This window comes from Sciurus carolinensis, chromosome 7 (assembly GCF_902686445.1).
Source record: "Sciurus carolinensis chromosome 7, mSciCar1.2, whole genome shotgun sequence".
NCBI lineage: Eukaryota > Metazoa > Chordata > Mammalia > Rodentia > Sciuridae > Sciurus > Sciurus carolinensis.
Window position 1 is genome coordinate 146973255 of NC_062219.1, and position 19061 is coordinate 146992315.

At 42.8% G+C, this 19061-nt stretch overlaps 1 protein-coding gene across 5 annotated transcripts in view; it reads right to left on the reverse strand.

Moving 5' to 3' along the window:
- Window positions 1-19061, reverse strand: part of Atxn1 (ataxin 1) — a 377602-nt gene that overhangs the window by 214435 nt on the left and 144106 nt on the right. For all 5 annotated transcript variants that reach the window (XM_047557706.1, XM_047557703.1, XM_047557702.1 and 2 more), the window contains exon 4: window positions 17565-17690. The gene's annotated coding sequence lies outside the window, so the exon portion shown is untranslated. The remainder of the gene's footprint in view (window positions 1-17564; window positions 17691-19061) is intronic.

Below are 19061 nucleotides of genomic sequence, written 5' to 3' on the forward strand. Positions count from 1 at the left end.
TACATTTTTTTTCTGTTGCCTGTGCAAAAGATGTTCTTAGCCATGCATCCTACTAAAGATAAATTGGGAGATAAAATAAAATCACTATTCCGATTCATGAGAGTATTTGAAGCAGCTCCAAGGAATGTTTCGCCAAACAGAAAGAGAGTATTAAATTTTAAGAGCAAGGCTATCGTCAAAAACGAAGGCAGAGAAAAGTACACATAAGTCAACTTGACAAGTCCATATTGATAAAGCACAGATAAATGTTATCTCTGGGTTACATGCCCAGGACAAGCCGTCCTCGAGTTATGAATGAGTTGTGCACAGAAAGTTCATTTGTAAATCAGTTATTTGGAACTCCAAACTCATTTTCCCAGAGGAACCACGTTATACACGGTGTTTAGTTTTGCAGGAAAGCAAACAAGATCTATCGAACCCATGATGTAGACAGACCCTACCACCAACAGCTCTCAAACAAGTTGTCGCAATGCTGAGCAGGTAAGAAAATGAGGAGCCTCAGGGTGAGAAGCTTTTTCCCTCTTACCTGGAACTTCCAGCGTTTTCTCTGACATCTGCCTGCTTCTCTTCCTATGCTTCTCCCACTGTCTACATGTTTCACCCCAGCTCATAAAAAGGGTACAAAAGTCACGGTACACAGTTAAGCCTCAATCCCTCTCCCAAACCCTGCTTCCTATGTGCAGTCATGACCCATCAAGGGCTCGATAGAGTGAGGGCTTGTTTCAGAGTTTCCACAGCAGGTATGATCTTGGGAGAGTGGAGTGAGGATACAACCAAGCACTGAGTGTAGAACGCAGCTGAAGAGATGTCACACATGATGAAGACTGGGACAAAGTCAGGATTCCCTGGGAACCGAGCCATGGTCAACAGGATCAGGACCCAGTTCTTGGAAAGTACAGTCAGAAGAAGTAGAAGCAGGTTCCTGATCACAGGGCCCAGATAAAGGGCAAGGTTTCCATCCCGCCCAGGATGATGGTGGGGTGTCTCCTGTCAGTGGCAGTATTTGGAAGGTCCCTTGTCCTCACATGTGAAGCCACTCATGCCTGCTTGCTCTTCTTCCCCTGAGGATAATCTCAGGGAAAGTGAGCTCAGATCCAGATGGTTTGACAGATGAAGAGTTTTGACACATCAACCCAGTGAGCTCGGGCTGTGCCTAGGACAGAGGTGTGATATCCAGCCCATAATGGGGTCCTCAAGGCCAACAGTGAAGGATGGTATCAGGTTAGGAAGGAGCTGTCCTGGCAGAGGCTGGCAAGTTTCTGACAAACCAGCTTACCTGTGTGCCCTCCTTGACAGAGGGCGGACATTTCCCAGATCCAATGCAGTCAGCTAGGTCCACGAGACTCGGTTCTGTCAATTCCACTAACAAACCTCCATGGAGACCACTGGCTCTCTCTTCCCCTAACAGCTGGCCAGGGGCAGAGGATCGTTCAAATCTCCCAACATCCTAGGGAATGGTTGAGCTGAATTCACCATTATATAGATGCACCCACTGCCTGGTGGTAGAATACCCCTACTTAAATGTCAGAGGATCCAAAGGAAGCTTCTTTTCCCATTTGGCCCTGAGTGTTACTGTGTCCATCTTTACTGCAGCTCAGGAATTGGTCCTTCATGTTCACCTACTCTGAACAGCCCACTAGGCCTACTGTTTTCAAACTACACGGCCCTACACGGTGAGCTTTTACAATCTCACTGCTTCTAGTTTTTATGGATTTTCTCCTTCCTTCACAGAGGCTGGTATGGCTAGAAACCCTTCTTATTCTTTTTAATCTACGTGGCAACTAGAGAATTAAACTGAACTCATCAACCTTACTTTGAATGTTGTTCTAAATCACTGGGCTCTGGGGACCTCAGAGTTACACCGATGGAATAAAACATAGAATTTCTTCATTGGTCATTTTTTCCCTTCCTGAGAAGGCTTTCTTCCCCCACCCCCATTTCCAGGTTTCATAAGTAAATCAGAGTGACAGAAATATGTGTTCTGGAGAAGAAATAGGATCATATGATTTTGATGACCAAATCCACAGGTGTGAGAACACTTGCAACCTTGTTGAAAGTAGCTGTTTCATTCATTCATGGTTCATTCCTTCCACTTACTTAAAAAAAAAAATCTCAACATAGTTTATTCAAAAGAGTATCTTTTAGTTATCTAGCAAATAGGAACTATCAGTAAAATACAGATCAAAAAGAACTGAAATTTCCAAAAGACCTTTTTCAATCTAATGGGAAAGAGTTAAAATGAACACAAAACAATCAGTATGCACATTTATCATAAAATATATCTCAAATTACTAATATTTTGGCTAGCCAAATTTTTTCCCCTAGGGAGAATGCTGTATAAGAATAAATAATAAGTTCAAAGGAACCATAATTAATTTATGATCCCCTATTTTATAGTCCATACAAGATAGGTCAGGTTAAGCTATAATGTTCTTTAAGCTAGATCTATTAAATGAATTTTGATTCATGATATTTTCAACTTACTATGGGTTTTTTAGGACATAACCCCACTGTAAGTCAAGCAACCTGAATGTGAGGTGGAATGAGTTCTCGGTTTTATCCACTGATAGGAGACTAGTAAATAATTTGCCTCAGTATTTTGAAGCACTGTAATGCACATTGTGTGTGTGTGTGTGTGTGTGTGTGTGTGTGTGTGTGTGTGTTCATGTACTGAACCAAGGATTGAACTCAGGGATACTTGACCACTGAGCCACATCTCCAGTTCTAATTCGTATATTATTTAGAGACAAGGTCTCACTGAGTCGCTTAGTGCCTCGCCATTGCTGAGGCTGGGTTTGAACCTGTGATCCTCCTGCCTCAGCCTCCCAAGCCTCTGGGATTACAGGTGTGTGTCACTGCACCTGGCTATTTTTTCTTAGGTCAAAAATATGTTCATACTCCTTAAAATGTAGAACTGTCTAACAGCTGGAGATGACAGAAATATGGTAGATGATGGGGAAAAGAAAACCTTCCACTTACTTTTCTTTTCACTTTGCATTTATTTATTTTTAAATTGACAAATAAGTATTGTATATATTTACCCTGTACAACAGGAGTTTGAAATACATATTCATTGTGGAATGGCTAAATGGAGCTAATTAACATCTACGTTAACGCAAATACTTATTTTTGTGATGAAAACACTTAAAATCTACTCAGGAGATTGACTGGATTTTCAAAAATACAATGGAGAGGGAAGGAGAGACTAAAGAAGGCAAGAAGAGAGTGACAAAGAGGAAGAAGTAACACCTGTCACAACCTTCATTGCATTATTGACTTGTGAGTGGGTTCAATGGAAACTCTTGAGTTCAGACCTGAGTCTAATTTAAAGTGTAGATGTGGTGGCTCTTCACCTGTGTCCTGCACTCAGAGCTCGGTTACATCCTCACTGCATTCTCCCAAGGTCATGCCTGCCGTCAAAACTCTTCACTCTCCTCCCTGATTGTATGCCTGCATCTCTAGAAAAGTTCACTAGGTAAAATGATGAGTGTCTCCCACGTGGCATCCTATGAGAAAAAAGAACTGACCTCTCTGATCCCACGTGCCATCTCTCGGACGAAAGGTGGATGGCCGGAGAAGCTTCAGTTCTTCTGACGGGGCTCGATGGGTGGGTACACGGTGAGGAATCTGCCTGTCTCTTCCTGTCAATTCTGTGAGAGCGAGTTCAAAATGGTTCCCTGGGCTCAGGTGTGACTTCACTTCTGCCACCAAATTAACAGTAAGAAAATAACAACCACCCCAAAGCAAGACCAGACGCCCGCTGCGGTGAAGGCGCACATTCATCTGGTGCTCTGAATCAGGAGGGGAACTGATGGGTAAGGACAGGACTGTGGGAAGAACACCTGGACAAAGTATTTTTATAGAGAGCTTTTACACAGGACCACTGACTCCCATTACAATTTTGAAATACGTTCCCTATGAAAAAATACCAAAGTCAATACGTTAGTTTTTAAAAAGTACATAAAAGAATCTTTACCCTGCCAGCGTCAATGGCGGTGCTTCCACGGGAGGCCCATAAAGGCAGCCTCGAGGCCGTTCCATAGGGTTTGCTGCCATTGCCAGTGTCCACTCCACAAAAGGTGCGATTCCTTTTTATATTCCACACAAAACATCAATTCATGTCGTATTGCACAATGCCATTTAAGCCGTGTTTTAAATACACCACAGCCGATTCACTGCTCACGGAAACTTCTCATCATTAAAAAGGTATTTGAAGTTTAAGTTTACATGTAGCCAAGGTTATGGTCAATGCTCAACTCCTGGGCAGAATCTGAACTTCTACAATTGCATATTTTTAAAATAATTATCAGGCAACTTCCCTTAAACTATCAAAGAGGTTAACTTTCTGTCCAGAGTCTGTCAATAAAATGTTTATTTAGATTGATGGCTGATGGGTAACAAAGAAGACATAAGAACTCCCTTGTCAAGAAACAACAGTTTTAATGTTGGCCAAGAGAGGAATGGAGATCTTCACAGACCTTCAAAACCTAACTCTGATTACTGTCACCTATCCAAATGTGTGCCTCTAAGACTTTTAAGACAAAGCCACCCACAGTTCTGTCCCTGCCTGGATAGCCGGGCTGCAAAACCATCTGTCCCAAGGCTAATTGCAACTGATGGCGTAACAGGTTAGAACTGCTGAAGGGGACGTTTCCAACCTGTCTCAGAGATTGGGAAAAAAAATTGCTGGCTTTGTACTCGAGGTAGAAATTTGTAAAATAACTGATGAAAACAAGGGAATAAAAGCTGGGGAAACCCTTTCCTAAATAGTGGAGAATAAAGGACAAGCCCAGGAGCACAGGAGAATAACACAGCTCAATCTACCCAGAAGAGCAGTATTGAAGAGTTTGCTTGATGGGAAATATCACACAAAACAAGCAGAAGAGACATGGCGCTTGTGGATCAGGAGCTTGGTGCTTAAGCACGTGTACTGCTTTCTGTATTTCTTCTTCTATGCAGTTCTGTTTGTGGCATTTTAACTTTCCTGTTTGGTACCTTTGGGACCCTGGGAAGGCTATCTAGGCAAAGGGAAGGGAGGACGTGTGGGTTTTTCCAGTGTAGAATGGTGACTTCATAGGGTTTTTGTCTTTTGGTTTTGTGTGTGTGAGGACCTTCATCAAGAGAAAGGAAGCTTCAACCTGTAAGACAATCTACCACTTCAAGACTACTGCTAGGAGAGAGCAGAGAAATGCCCTCCTTGTTTTAATGTGGAGGGCAGAGAGCCTGCAGGTGGGCTTCACCAGGCTACCCATCCATCCATTCAGTTCAGCCCACGCCATGGGCTTCCTGATCCACACTGTAATATGGTAGAAACTGCAGGTACCCACAATCCACTATTAATACTCCAGTAATACTCCAATAATATAGTATTCTCCCATGCAGGCACTCAAATACCTGCTAAAGAAATTATTTCAACTGCAGACACCAATATCGCCTGTCTCGTAAGCATGACTCAGAAATTATCTCCAACTCCTCCCTCTTCATCCTCCAAACCCATCCAACACTATATTCTATGAGTCTACCACTTCGAACGCTTTGGAACATGTCCTCTCTGCTTCCTTTCCTGCCGCCCTCCCCCAGTGAAAAGTTCTAGTGATCACTAACTCCCAACTCAGCTGCCCCAACTCTCTTAACTTCAGCCACCAGTTGCAGCCCCGCCAGGACCCAGGGGAGCCTGTGACTGCGGCGTGCTGTGCTGCGGAGAGAGGATGTTCCACAGGTGAGCTGTGGCTTTCAGTATCTTCAACAGAATGACGGGTTTGTTGGGATGTGAGGCACCCTAAGTGCATCTGTATACACCACCTCGCCGAGTCCTTTCCTGAACGAGAATTTGTAGCACTGTGTCACCAGCTCTGTCAACTTCAGACTCCTTGGCCGGGTCCTAGTGATCCCCAGCACTGCCTTCCCTGGAGTTGTGGAACCTATTTTCCTCCTGACCCCCAGCAAAACACTTGCCTCACCCCACTGGCCCCTCGGGTATATCCCACACAGGCCGTCTGCCCCCTTCCTGTGCCTTGGTCCCTGCTGCCCCTGCACCTGGAAAGAGCCCTCAGTTTGCCTCACCTCCCCTCAGGGCCAGATCAAGGTTTGCTTCTCAGGGAACCTTGTCCTGACCACCTCTCAATCTCCATGTCTCCTACTGCTCCTGGAGTTGTCACCCTACCACCAACTCTCAGTCGTACGCTGTAACAACTGCCTCTTGGGCACTGGTGTTGTGCCCTCCATGTTTTTAAAGATAACTTAGATTGACGCTGAGCTGCCAAACTAATAGCTCTCCCTTCTCCCCTTTCCCCAGCCTCCCCTTTGGTAGCATCCAACTTCTCCCCAGAATAAAGAGCAGAATGAGAAAATCAGGCTCAGTCAACACTGCTGACTGAACTACAGAACTCATTAGGATTTCCTCAGTGTTTCCACTCAACAGGGTTTTCTGCCTGTTGCAGGGTCCAACCATGGAGGATTCATGTGGTATCACGTGTGTCTTTTATCTCCCCCAAATAGGGGACCACTTTCCAGTCCTTCCCTGTCTTTAAAGACCTTGGCACTCTTGAAGAACAATGGTCAGTTATTTTCTGAAATGTCCTCCCAGGAGGGATTGTCTAGAGGTATTTTCTCTTGGTTTGAATGAGGTTCTCATGATGAGATGCCCCTGGTGTCAAGGGGACAGACAATGTCAGTGTGTGTCCCTTAACGTGGCTCGTCAGTGAAGCTGGTGTCCACCAGGATTCTTCCCTGCAGCATCACCGTTTTCTCTTTCTAGCTACCACATGATTTGGGGAGAGATGCTTTGAAAATCTGCAAATATCCCATATTCAGTCCTCACCCACTGAATCCACTTGTGCCCACGGAATTCCTCTGCCCGTGGCAATCCCTTTCCTGTGGCAATTATTACTGTGGAGTCTAGTGATGCATTTCTAGTTCCATTAATTGGAATTTTTTCTGTAAAAAGAGTTGTCCCTTTGCCCCATTTAACTATTTACTTGGTTTTAAAATTCACAGCGGTATGAATGTTATGGATATTTCCTTTATTCTTGGGGGTATCATCCAATATTTATCTCATTCCTCCAGTTGTTCTAAGCCTTAGCGAGATTTTATACCACTTCCCAGGAGAGGGAACCGCGTCTCATTTTTCTTGTATGTTGCGCCTCACATCTAAGACAACAGCTGGCACACAATAGGTGCTAGAGCCAGTCCCCTATTTATTCAATAAAGAAATTACATTTAGGGCCTTGTCGTACACACTAGAATTATAACAACCAATAAAACAGTGCCTACTCTTCAGGGTTGAGCCTAGGTAGTAGATGCTCACGTGTTGTCTACACGTCTCTCTCTGCTCCAAGTATTCAGATAGTACAATGGTGGCCCAAATGGGAATGTAAAGGTCACTCAGAGAAAAAGGGGTGGGGTGGTAAGGTAAGGAAGACTTTCTTGAGCCCAAACAGTATTCTGTGCCCTTCTTTACTGTATAAAATAAGTGGGCATATAAAATCTCCTAGGAACAAAAATTCATTAATAAAATCATTAAAATATTTAGAGACAAATAACTATCTAGGCACACTCAGCCTCTGCATCTTAAAAGCTAATTCCTACCATCAAACCAGAAGGGCACACGTTTCAGGAAGATTTAAAGTCACACACACAGACCCTTTAGGTGACGGCTATGTGCTCTACTAAGAAAACAGGAAACAGCTAAGATTTAAAAAAGTCTGAGAAGCCACTTGTCTTAACCCAGTTTTCAAATCCAATTTCATGTTTTTTATTTCTTCACAGGGAATAATGAAGAGAAATAAGAAGCATCATCAATCAAAGATGGCTCTCTCCATTTCTTCACTTAATTCAATTTTCTGGTACTGTTCCTACTATATTTTCCAAACAAAGCTGTTCTTTTCTGTGTGATAGTTCAGCCCTGCTAAAGACCTCAGGAGAAAGAAATAGACAACAGGGGTCCACTTTCTGCCACAAATTATACTCTGCAACCTTCTTGGTCCAAAGCAAGCAAGGACAGCAAAAACACACTGTCTCATGGCAAGAACTTCGCACAATAGAGAATCTGTATTCAGGGACTTATTGACACTTCAACCTGTTATTTAACTCCTGCTATTGTTTCAAACGATGAATAAGCAAACCCTCCCCTGCACACGTTACATCACACACTTTAATTATCATAGCAAATGCCAAAAGGAATTTTCCTCTCGCTGTTTTATATCACCCTTTCTAATTAATGTCAATGTGTCTTTTCCATGTTCGAGAGTACACAACACATGCACATATGTGTTGTGTCTGTGGGCGCTCGCACACACACACACACACACACACACACACACACACACATGAATGCACTCACAAATATGCTCAGATGCATACAGATTCATCTGCATGCTTTTATAGATGCTGCTCCTCCGCCCCCGGCATGTAGCGAGCACACACAAACAGCACATAATCCAGTTGATTTCCTTCCGTTAACTTTTCTAGGAGATTAAGAAGATAAAAAAAGATGAGGAGACACTTTATGGAGTCTGTGATTAAGAGACAGAAGCTAATGAGACAGATGGGCAAATGCTTAAAGGGAACTTCGGGGCACCAGCAGACACTTGGTAGAGACTCATCGGCTTCCCCTCCTCCATTCCAAGTCTCCATCCTTCTTGTTCCAGTCCCCAAGCCCTCCTCTCTGCCCCAACCTCCCTACACGAGGGCTATGAGAAGAAACAAGACAGCCTTCCGTTTCTTTAATCTGTTATTGAAGATTTACTCACAAACAATATTTACTATAAAATCACGTAGTTAGTGTGCCACCGAGACTGAACAACTCACAGAGCTTGCCAGAAAATTTTCAGAAAAATTCTACAAACATAGAAGAACTTCTGGGCCAGAAAAATGAGGAGCAGAAAAAAAAGATAACTCCTTGTATTTTTAAATTTTTACACAATAGATTTTTCCAAGACATGAATCATCCCTGAAATTATTCCCATAGGTGATCATTGTCCCTAAAGGTTTACTCCATGCTATGAAAAATGTCAGCTACATACATAGAATAATACTGGAGTCTTCAGTTCTCAAAACATTTCCAATGTATTATCTCACTTGATCGTTGAAACGTCCCTGTGAGATACATGTTGTAATTATTGCTATTTTATAGATCAGGGGGAAAAAAGCACTCAGATTTGAAATTTCTCTAAGGTCACACTGCTAATAAACTGCAGCTCTGAAACTCAAAACCAAAATCTCTGATACCAAATCTCTTTTTTTCTTACTCCATGAGTTTTATTTAATTTTTCTTCAATTCATTTTTGGTTCCATTTTATAATAGTTAGCCTATATGAACTCTGCTCGTTACCTAAAGATTTTATGTGCTTCTAAATGAAACCAACTCTTTAATTCCTAAATTTCTTTCTAAAGTTCTCTTTTCTGGTTAAACTAAAAATGCTCATGCTGTTTTATCATCTGCTGCCTTTATTCCCAGGAATCTCCCTTTTGAGAGATCTTTTGTCCTCTTCTGGGATGATCTGATCATTTCTAACCATGTTCACAAATCTTCCCTTTGCTTTTTTTTATTATTTTTTTTATTGTTGTTACACCCCTGGCTTGGTTCTTTTCCATTATCCAACACGACCTCCACGTACTTATTCTAATGTGTATCACAATGGTCGCACCCATTACAGAATATCTAAAGAGCTCTCAGTTTTATTCCACTGTAGTTACCTGCAAGGTACATTTCTGTTTTTTTTTTTTTTTTTCCTCTCTCTCTCTCTTTTCTTTTTTTTTCTTTTCTGTGCTGGAGATCAAGCCCACAAGTTAGGAAAGCAACAGAGTTACACCCCCCGCTCTGAGGTACATTCTCGACTCTTCCTTCCCTAACACTATGATTACCCAGATCCCTGAACTCAACAGAAGGGTTTCCCTCTGGCCCATCAGCTCCTCTTGCAAAATATGTCATAAGGTGCTCTGCCCTGACTCCTTTCGGTTTAGTGCAGTCTGATGTCAAAAATACCTAGCTAGGATATTGTTCTGTGCAGGGGCAAAAAGAAGGGGTGACAACGAATCCATTAGTGCACCAAACAGGTTGATAATCAGACCACTGGGACAAGAGAGAGCTGAATGGGACATGGGGCAAGTCCCGTCCTCAGGATGTGTGCAGGAGATTCTGGACAGGGGTGACTCTGTGCAAGCAGCCACATGGCCTGGTGCTCCAGGGGCTGAAGTCCACACTGAACGAACAGTGGGGAGAGTCAGATGCCGGGGCAGATCGTCTTCCCTTCGTGTTGCCCAACTCTGCTTTCCTTGCTGTTTTAATTGGATTATTTTGAAATCTGCTATTTCTGTCTCACTCCTTTTCCCCAAACTGTCGTATAAGAACTGCAGCTTGACTATTACACAGCTGCCAGATTTCACCCCAGAGATGGCCGCTTCTCAGTGCCAAGTGGATTGATGATCCCTCTGCGCCGCCCGGAGACTAGTTTAAGGGGTTAAGCATCTGGAAGGGGGTTGCCTCTGTGCCTGAAAGGAGTCTTTTGTTTTGTTTTATGATTTTTTTCAAAGATCATTATCACTGGGGGAGCAGGGCACTAGCTCCACGTGAGCACAAAGGTGAACACAACCCAAACGCCACTTAATGCCTGTGCACCTAAAGGCACAGGGAGAAGAGAAACAGAGATTGTGGCTTTTCGCGGATTCTTCTCTGCTGGGACTTCCAAGCCTTAAAACATCAAGGATGGAAGATATGATTTTTAGAGGTGGCAGAAGCCTGGGAGAGCTGCTTGCTCATGTTCCAGATGGGGAATTTGGAGGCACAGCATCACTGAACCACTCACTCAAAGCCCTCCTGGATCTCAAGCCCAAGGACATTCCACTTGAACTTGGGTTTCTCTGCAGACACACTCAGAGGAACACCCTCTGCCAGGGAGGGTGAACGCAGCCCAGCTTCTAAGGCACAGGATACCAGCACTGGGTTTCTCATTTGGTTGTATTTATTTGCTTTGGATACATAAAGAATCAACACACACACACACACACACACACACACACACACACACCCCAGAGCCCTGAGCAGAGGAGAAAAGGACACGGTAGAAGTAATAACAGTCAGTGTTTATGGAGTATTAACTAACTGCCAGGCCACACAATGATCTAAGGGTTCCTAAGTACACAATTCCCACAGTGGACTGACTGCCCCTATTTTAAAGAAAAGAAAAATGAGGGAGGAAACAAAGAGGACAGAATATAACTACCAAGTCATAGAAATCATCTTCCCAAATTTGACAAATCATCTAGTGAACACCTAACTCAGTATCAGTGCTGTGCTTCTCATTTAAACTAAGGAGATGAGCCTTCTCAACGTGGCTAGGCAGAGAGTCATTTCTTTTCTCTTTCTGTTTTTTGGAACCGGGGATTGAACTCAGGAGCCCTCAACCACTCAGCCACATCCCCAGCCCGGTTTTGTATTTTATTTAGAGACAGGGTCTCTCTGAGTTGCTTAGCACCTCACTTTTGCTGAGGCTGAGCTTTGAACTCAGGATCCTCCTGCCTCAGCCTCCCTAGCCACTGGGATTACAGGTGTGTGTCACAGTGCCCAGCCACTTCTTACTAAATCAAAAAGAAAGAAAGAAAAGACTCCCAAGTTGTTCGGTATATTATATCCAAATCTTACAACACGATGGTTGCTTCAATAATCCATGAATGGTTCCCTCTTTGAACAATGATTCAATGAAATCCATGCGATTGGGGTGGCGGGTCTTGAGTTAGGAGGAAAAGGGGTCATGGTATCTTTGTGTCCACCTTGCAATACTATAACAGCAAAAGTTTTTAAGATCCCAGAACTTGGAAAATGTATTTAATGTTTCACTTCATTTTGTGAATGTTAAGGGGAAAAAAGACAGTAATTTGAAAAGAACGCTGTCATTTTGATGCAGTTGATTCAGAGTTATCTTTCGCCTTTCGTCACTGCCCACGCTTTGAACAGTACTGTCTCCCAAGGGTGAGAGCAGGAGATCTCCACAGCACTCTGCTTCAGAGTCCCAGATGGAAAGACAAAATGATAGGCTTCCATAGGACCATTTTCTAACATGCTTTCCTCAATCAGATAACAAAATATTCTACTTTATCTCAGGAAAGTTATTACAACTATGTGAATGTTTCCATACTGATACTATAAATCATATTATTTATCAAACTTTTAAAGAATAAAATACCTGATAAGGAATGCTGGTGTTTTATTTTAGAAACTAGGCTAATGTTCTCCAAGATAGTTTTGAAGAGGTGTGCCTACATTTAAAACACTATGTATGCTTTGGTCTCAGGCCCTACAAGTTTCCTTTCATGAAGAAAAATATCATTAGGTGTCTTAAAATGCCTTCCCCCAAGCTAGTTATGAGGATGGATGATGCTACCTCCAGACTGAAGCAATTGCAGAGGAAAAGGAAAGAACATAGTTATTCTGAAAAACAGATTTATGGGAGATCTCTTTTAAATACTTAAAGGACCTCTAGATGGTTTACTTAACTGTCTTGAAGGAAAAGCGCATTCCAAATCCCTCAATGGGAAAAGGCCCTGTGTTCCAGAATGCATTGTGTGTGTGTGAGTTGTTGTTGGGTGGCAGGTGGGTACAGGACTGGTATGCACAATTAAACTGGGCTTGTCAAAGAAAGGAAGAAATGTGTTTTCCCTATGGTAGACGGTTTAGCCCCAGAAGAGAGCAGTCGACAGAGAGAATAAGAGCCCATCAAAGATAGCAAACCCAGACCAGAAATGTAGCATTCACCAAAGACATGTAGAACACAAAGCAGAGAAAAGAAATCTCGGAGCTGACACTATTATTAACTCATTATGTCCCACTGTCTCATTTATAGGACAACTAAAACACACTGAGTGACAGATAGACCACTTACAGTTAACTTTGACATAAATCTTTCTGTTTTTAGAGTTCTAGTCCTTTAAGAAAAGTAATAGGTGGATGGTTAGTGATCATAGTCATTAATGTCATTAATGATAATAAATTACATAAAAAGCTCTAGATTATGATTTTCAACTGATTTTAATGCACCTGTACCAATTACATTGAGATATTTGCAGAATTGAAAACTTGGGACTTAATGGGTTCAAAGACCACTGCAAGCACACAGGAATGGAGGGAAGAAGGGAAGAACCCCAATCCCACAAACAATGCCGAGACGAAGGTTACCGATTACTAAAGCACTGAGAGACCATCTCCATCTGGAACCCTGAATCTCTTTAAAGTTGACTGAAATTAATTATCCTTGGGTACAAATGATAGAACTAATGATAGAATTAACCTCACTCTACAGTAAATTATAGTAGATAACGTAAGAAGAGATATCGTAAGAGAATAATGTAAATGCATTCTGGTGAAACAGAATTCTTCCAATTTATTTGGGAGGTAGTTAAAGAAGGAAAGCACAGCAGTCCCCCCTTATCTCCGGTTTTGCTTCCTGTGGTTTCAGCTACACACAGTTAAGTGAAGTCTGAAACTATTAAATGGAAAATTCTAGAAATAATCCATAAGTTTTAAACTCATAACTTTAAATGCTTAAATAATTTATAAGCTTAAATATTCCAGAACTAAACAATTTGTAAGTTTGGAGGAATATGATGAAATCTCTTGCCATCTCACTCTTTCCCATCCAAGACATGAGTCATGCCTTCATCTAGTATATCCGCACTGTATATGCTACCCGCCCATTAGTGACTTAGTTGCCATCTTGATTACCAGGCCCATCATCATAGTATCACAGTGTTTGTGTTCAAACCTTATTTTACTCATAATAATACCAACGCATATGTGTTATCATAATATATTGTTATAATTTTTAATTTTTATTATTGCTTTTAATATTTTACCATGCCTAATTGATAAATTAAATTTTACCATAGGCATACATGTATAGAAAGACCATAATATACATAAGGTACAGAACAATCATGTTTTTAGGCATCCACCTTGGACCATAGACCGCACGGGTTGAGAGGACTACTTTATTACCATATGCCATGATAGAGGCAGGGTGACATCTGCTCCTCTGGCATGTTTATAGTCATGGAAAGTCAAATAGGTCCACATCCCATGTTCTTAATGATATGACTTGTCAATTCGGTGCATTGTTCAGTTTACCTAAATGAGTGATCAATGGCTGCCCAGCATGACTGGCCCTGCAGTTGTGCACCTAAAGGAATTTTCCAGTGGTTCCTTTCCCTATTTTCTTCACGTGCCAATATGGCTGCTGTCCACAGTCGCAACCTGGCTGCCAGGCCCTGACTCTCCTCTGTATCTTCTGCTTCCTGCCTTCCACATCCACGGGTCTTTCTCCACTGGTTTCCAGTTTCTCATTTTAGATTAACTCCATGTTTCCTTCCAGAATGTGAGAATGGGGAGCTCAGCTCCCCTGTTCACCCAAACCAGTTATGATTAGGGCAGATGCGTGTCTACCTTATTCCCCTCTGTATGTCTGAAGTGTAGCTCTATAGGAGAACACGGTAAACCCTAAAGCAGTATTTGCCAGGTGAATAAATGAGTGAAGAATGCCTGATTAAAATGCAAAGACACTGTCTCCATTTATCACAACTCAAAATTTATGCTTTAACTCTCTCTCAGCAATATCCCAGGACACCTCAAAGTCCCTGGGAATCCCTGGAAGTAGGTTCTCAGTAATGATCGCTCCTGGCCTCGGTCTTGCACAGGGCTCTTCTACATGGTTGCAACGACGGTTTACCCAACAGGATGACGGGATGGAGACAAGCAAAGACTTCGGGACCCAGATCCGATGCCGCAGCATGATGGGACAGGGTTAAATATTGCCCACCCACGGCCTCCCTAGAGAAATGGATTCTTGTAAGGCTTGGATAATCAACGTGTCTGCGTTTCTGCACAGCAGCCAGCAATCCACAGCTCCAGAATCGTTTCTTCCTCTCTGTTTGAGCCTCTATTGATTCTGCAGTTGAAGAGGAAGCTAAGTGCTATCCAAATACCAAATGCTCCATATGGCCGCGCGATTCCGTCTCACCAGGCAGCACGCTGCCTTCTACCTGCACTCGCGAGGTGCCTCATCCGAGTCTGGCAGAACATGAGGAACTCTTTTCCTGACCTATATTCGCCAGCAAATTTGTTGTCCTCCCGCCCCCTATGCACTTACTAATTTTGTTGAATTAATACACATGTGTGAACAAATACAAGTCTTATTCTCTTGTTCAACTCCATAATCACTTAAAGGAGAACAATTTCTACCCCATTAGAGAGGAATCCCTAAGCTAAAATGCTCAATTCGGGATTCAGATGTTCCTCTTCTACTGAGAAATACAGAGCTTTTTAAGTTAGAAAAGAAATGAGGGCCCAGATCAATGCAGCGTCTACATCTAGCTGCAGTGAGACCAGCAAAGGCAGTGCCTGAGGCCATCCAAGCCACCTTGTATTCGTCCCCTTAATGTCACCTAAGTCTTTGGCCCTTTTTCCTTCAACCTTTTACCTGAAGATTCAAAGGGTGGAGGAATTCAGAAGCCCTCGGTTTCCCTTTTGTGTCTGTATAAGACAAAGCACACACTGCCTGAGAGCTGGAGGCTCAGAATCTACCTTCTCTTTAATTTATTAGTGAAACGCAGCTTATTTAGTAGTGAGGGAAAGGATGAGCCGCGTAGGTCACATATGGTGCACGACAGCTAGACTCTTGCCAAGAGGCTCACAGGAGGCCAGGAGCTCCTGGCCCCAGGCACTTGCCGAACCACCAGGGCTGAGGCAGCCCCCAGGGGAGGGAGGCGTTGCTCTCTCATGATCCTAGGATGACCCTGGCCAGGCGACAGAGGAACCAGTGATTTCAGAACCCTGTGGAAAATTATTCTCAAACGTGGAAGACTTTGGTCAGGCAGTCTCTCCAGGACTGGGATTATTCTATTGATGTAAATCAAAGTCATTCGGAAGTACATTAAACATTTTTCTAGACACCAGAAGAGGATGAAAAGAAGGAGAAGAAGGGAAGGATTATTTTACAAGCCCAGAATCATACTTCAGTTAGCATCATATTTTGCATTTGGTGACAACCAAATGATCACTATCTCATCTCATTAAAAGTTCTTTTAAGATCTTTAATGATCTTAAACACATCACACGTATTTACTTGAAACAACACCCCATGAGATGGGGACTATTTTTATCTAAATTTTACAAATGTAGACTTGCCTAATGTCACACACTGAGAAAGAAACCTCGAGTCTGAGTCCGGGCAGTCTGAACCTGCAGCCCTGGGTCTACCAGGATCTCCAGCCTCTGTATCCAACAGGGTTGCCATAACAACATGTGGTCCCGTCCCCAACACTGGACGTGCACATACATACATACGAAAACACGCACCTACTTTTAAATAATAGCACTATAATTTTGGATACACATTTATGAAGGCTTTTCAGTAAATCTCTTTTGATTCCTTTTAAAAATTGAAAAAACTTTGTTTTCCACCAGAAAATTATCACTATCCAGCGATTTCACAATTGTCTAAAAATACTTGGCCAAAAAGAAAGAATTTAAAATTCCCTAGGGCTCTTCCACTCCTTCTTGATTTAGTATTATTTCTCAAATGTCAAAATCTGGTAAGTTTCAGGCATGCTACTGTCCACAAGAGAAAGGTTCTTCAAAACAGTACAATTTACAAATAAATGCCCTTCTGCACATGTGTGTGTGTCTACACACATGTACACACACATGCCCACACACAAGGACACATAAGCACACCACTCCTCGTGACTGGCAAAGACCATTTTCATTTTTGGAATTCACAGCATTTGGAAAATTCTGTGGATACAGATATTCTCATACATTTCCTCTGGAAATAGAAACTGGTGTGATTTTATTGGAAAGTAACTTGGCAACAAGTATCAAGAGTCTTAAAACCTGAAAACTCTTCAATTCAGCAGTTTACTGATCAGCAGTTATCCTAAGGAAGCCATCAATAATAGGAACCAATACACAGCCATAAGAACATTTTCAGTAGTCGAAAAGCAAGCAAAAATATATATGTACATGTATGTATATGCATATGTATGTTTCTTTATGTATACATACATATTTCTTTTTTATAAAAAAAGATAATATTCAACTAGAAGGGAACAACTGAATGAATTTCAGAATATTTGTTCAGTATATATGACAAAATTATAATACTCTAAAATGCTTGATATTTTATACTACTATAAAATATTTTATAATATTAAATATATTGCTATGAAAAGATGCTGGTTGTTAGCAGGATCAAAAGGTTGGTTGATGGTCTACATTGCATGTTCCTTTCCACCATCTGATGGTGCATCTCAGGCTGAATTTGTGAACACCACCTTCAGAATCATCCCTTTCTTACCAGTACCTTGCCATCTAGCCTAATCAGCCATCTAAAAAATACGTAGAAACTGTTTTCTTTCCCACTAAGAAAGCGACCCTTCTATTTGACAAAAGACGCAGGAAGAACACATGGAGGGAGAGGATGTGGCTGTGCAGAGGTCCTTGCTACATAAGCCACGGCCACACCCACCACTGTCCGGGAGACCGCCGCCCAGCGCTGACAGCTGGGGCCACTTACCTGCACTAGGTGCGTTCATCACAATGCAGAACCATAGGCCCTCCACTCCTTCCAGCAGATCTCTTCACACAGATTTTGCTTGAGTAGAAAGGGTGGCAGTGGAGACTCAGTGTAAGAGGCCTGGACCTGGAATTACACAAACAGCATTTGGGTTGAGTTGGAAGCTCTGGGGATGCAATCAGCATCTTAGCCGAAGTCGCAGAAAGCGACATTGTGCTGAGGCATCTTCCTGTCACACACGCAAGCACACATGCACACGTGCATTTGTGCACACACGCACATAGCACCAAGAATATCAAAAACTCAGCAAGCAGAGACAGACCCAGCAGCTCCCCTTCTTTGGGGTGAGCAGGTTCTGGCCCAGGGTGGCTTCCTACCCCATCCCCTGACTTTAGGGACATCATCAGCAAAACGATCCTTTCCTCTCCTCTTCCCCTATCTCACGATTCCAAGAGTTCAGAGAAATAAAGAGTGCTTAGTTCTTCACACGATGTCATTGTTATGGTTTGAATGTCAGGTGTCCCCCAAAAGCTCATGTGTGAGACAATGCAAGAAGGTTCAGAGGAGAAATGATTGGGTTTTGAGAGTCTTAACCCAATCAGTGAATTAATCCTCTGATAGGGATTAACTGAGTGTAACTGAAGTGGTGGGTGTGGCTGGAGGAGGTGGGAACTGGGGCGTGGCTATGGGCTATATGTTTGTATCTGACCCTAGAGTTTCTCTTTGCTTTCTGATCACAATGTGAGCTGCTCCCCTCTGCCACACTCTTCTGCCATGATGTTCAGCTTCACCTGGAGCCCCAAGGAGTGGTGCTAGACTTCTAAGGACTGTGAAACTGTGAGCCCCCCAAATAAACTTTCTTCCTTTAAAATTGTCCTGGTCCAGTCTTTTAGTCCCAGCAGCAAAAAGCTGACTGAAACAGTCAGGAACATGCTGAATGGGATGCTAAGTTTCTTTCCAGTCACAAAGCAAAGCCAGTTCGGAACAGGTGTTCCCCACACGGCCTCTCACTTTGGAAGCCCTGGTGCCCCTGCAGACGGCTCAGGTAAGGAGCACCATCAGTGACAGCCGGAGATGTCACCAACACCAAATGGACACCTCTGTGTTCCTGCACCGTGCGAAGGGTCTACACAGGTCACTCCACTGCACCCTGCAAGCGGCCAGTCATGTTCCCACCTCTGCGGTCAACGAGAAAGCTGAGCATGAACAGCTAAGAGGTCAAAGCCAGTGTGGAGGTCAATGTGGTTCACAGAGTCCATACTCACATTCCAGCCCCATCCCATCCCTACAAAATTGATCTCACTGTCCACATTTCTGTCCTTATTATAGCAAAGTTAAATATCATATTATATCACTGCATTTACCCCCCAAAATTGATATGTCACCCAAGTCCTAATGTCACTTTTTGAATTTGACTGTCCTTTGGTTTTAATTATCAGGCTCAACTGAACTCAACATATTTATATTGCAATTGAGAGTGAATTGATTTATTGTAGT